Source organism: Triticum dicoccoides, unplaced genomic scaffold (assembly GCF_002162155.2).
Source record: "Triticum dicoccoides isolate Atlit2015 ecotype Zavitan unplaced genomic scaffold, WEW_v2.0 scaffold135235, whole genome shotgun sequence".
Taxonomy (NCBI): Eukaryota; Viridiplantae; Streptophyta; class Magnoliopsida; order Poales; family Poaceae; genus Triticum; species Triticum dicoccoides.
This window is the reverse complement of record NW_021195624.1, coordinates 1-1,774: the sequence shown is the minus strand read 5'-3', so window position 1 is coordinate 1,774 and position 1,774 is coordinate 1. Positions and strand designations below refer to the sequence as shown.

The following is a 1,774-nucleotide window of genomic DNA, read 5'->3' as shown; positions in this document are numbered from 1 at the left end:
GACCCGTGAATCGTGAGCACCCAGCTATGACTTACCGCACTCGTGCAAAATAATAAAACACGGTAAATATATTACTTACACGTGCGTTTTGTTTTGCAAGCGGCGCGAAAAAAATTAAAAAGGGAATGCAACACGAGGACTTCCCAGGAGGTCACCCATCCTAGTACTACTCTCGCCCAAGCACGCTTAACTTCGGAGTTCTGATGGGATCCGGTGCTTTAGTGCTGGTATGATCGCATCCGACATGTTACACCGGTCTTCGTCCCTTATCCTTGCCCCTCCCAGCTCCACTACAAAGACGATTGTACATTGCTTTGGCCGCTCCCTCTCAACTACGGAGACGAGTTTAACGCGGTTTCCACCCCTCCCTCTCAACCGCACCAGTGCACGCTTGCCGCGCCACAACGCCGACGCTGGACCCGTGAATCGTGAGCACCCAGCTATGACTTACCGCACTCGTGCAAAATAATAAAACATGGTAAATATATTACTTACACGTGTGTCTTGTTTTGCAAGCGGCGCGAAAAAAATTAAAAAGGGAATGCAACACGAGGACTTCCCAGGAGGTCACCCATCCTAGTACTACTCTCGCCCAAGAACGCTTAACTTCGGAGTTCTGATGGGATCCGGTGCTTTAGTGCTGGTATGATCGCATCCGACATGTTACCCCGGTCTTCGTCCCTTATCCTTGCCCCTCCCAGCTCCACTACAAAGACGATTGTACATTGCTTTGGCCGCTCCCTCTCAACTACGGAGACGAGTTTAACGCGGTTTTCACCCCTCCCTCTCAACCGCACCAGTGCACGCTTGCCGCGCCACAACGTCGACGCTGGACCCGTGAATCGTGAGCACCCAGCTATGACTTACCGCACTCGTGCAAAATAATAAAATACGGTAAATATATTACTTACACGTGCGTTTTGTTTTGCAAGCGACGCGAAAAAAATTAAAAAGGGAATGCAACACGAGGACTTCCCAGGAGGTCACCCATCCTAGTACTACTATCCCCCAAGCACGCTTAACTTCGGAGTTCTGATGGGATCCGATGCTTTAGTGCTGGTATGATCGCATCCGACATGTTACCCCGGTCTTCGTCCCTTATCCTTGCCCCTCCCAGCTCCACTACAAAGACGATTGTACATTGCTTTGGCCGCTCCCTCTCAACTACGGAGACGAGTTTAACGCGGTTTCCACCCCTCCCTCTCAACCGCACCAGTGCACGCTTGCCGCGCCACAACGCCAACGCTAGACCCGTGAATCGTGAGCACCCAGCTATGACTTACTGCACTCGTGCAAAATAATAAAACACGGTAAATATATTACTTACACGTGCGTTTTGTTTTGCAAGCGGCGCAAAAAAAATTAAAAAGGGAATGCAACACGAGGACTTCCCAGGAGGTCACCCATCCTAGTACTACTCTCGCCCAAGCACGCTTAACTTCGGAGTTCTGATGGGATCCGGTGCTTTAGTGCTGGTATGATCGCATCCGACATGTTACACCGGTCTTCGTCCCTTATCCTTGCCCCTCCCAGCTCCACTACAAAGACGATTGTACATTGCTTTGGCCGCTCCCTCTCAACTACGGAGACGAGTTTAACGCGGTTTCCACCCCTCCCTCTCAACCGCACCAGTGCACGCTTGCCGCGCCACAACGCCGACGCTGGACCCGTGAATCGTGAGCACCCAGCTATGACTTACCGCACTCGTGCAAAATAATAAAACACGGTAAATATATTACTTACACGTGCGTTTTGTTTTGCAAGCGGCGCGAAA

The 1,774-nt window shown here is 50.9% G+C and overlaps 4 non-coding genes across 4 annotated transcripts; all 4 read right to left on the bottom strand.

The window, feature by feature from the left end:
• Positions 1-122: 122 nt before the first annotated feature.
• On the bottom strand, positions 123-241 carry LOC119343635. Its single transcript, XR_005166194.1, has one exon. It is a non-coding gene; the product is annotated as a 5S ribosomal RNA (ribosomal RNA).
• A 297-nt stretch (positions 242-538) lies between these two features.
• On the bottom strand, positions 539-657 carry LOC119343636. The gene has a single exon (XR_005166195.1). It is a non-coding gene; the product is annotated as a 5S ribosomal RNA (ribosomal RNA).
• A 297-nt stretch (positions 658-954) lies between these two features.
• LOC119343637 lies at positions 955-1,073 on the bottom strand. Its single transcript, XR_005166196.1, has one exon. It is a non-coding gene; the product is annotated as a 5S ribosomal RNA (ribosomal RNA).
• Positions 1,074-1,370: 297 nt separating this feature from the next.
• On the bottom strand, positions 1,371-1,489 carry LOC119343634. Its single transcript, XR_005166193.1, has one exon. It is a non-coding gene; the product is annotated as a 5S ribosomal RNA (ribosomal RNA).
• Between the last annotated feature and the right edge of the window lie 285 nt (positions 1,490-1,774).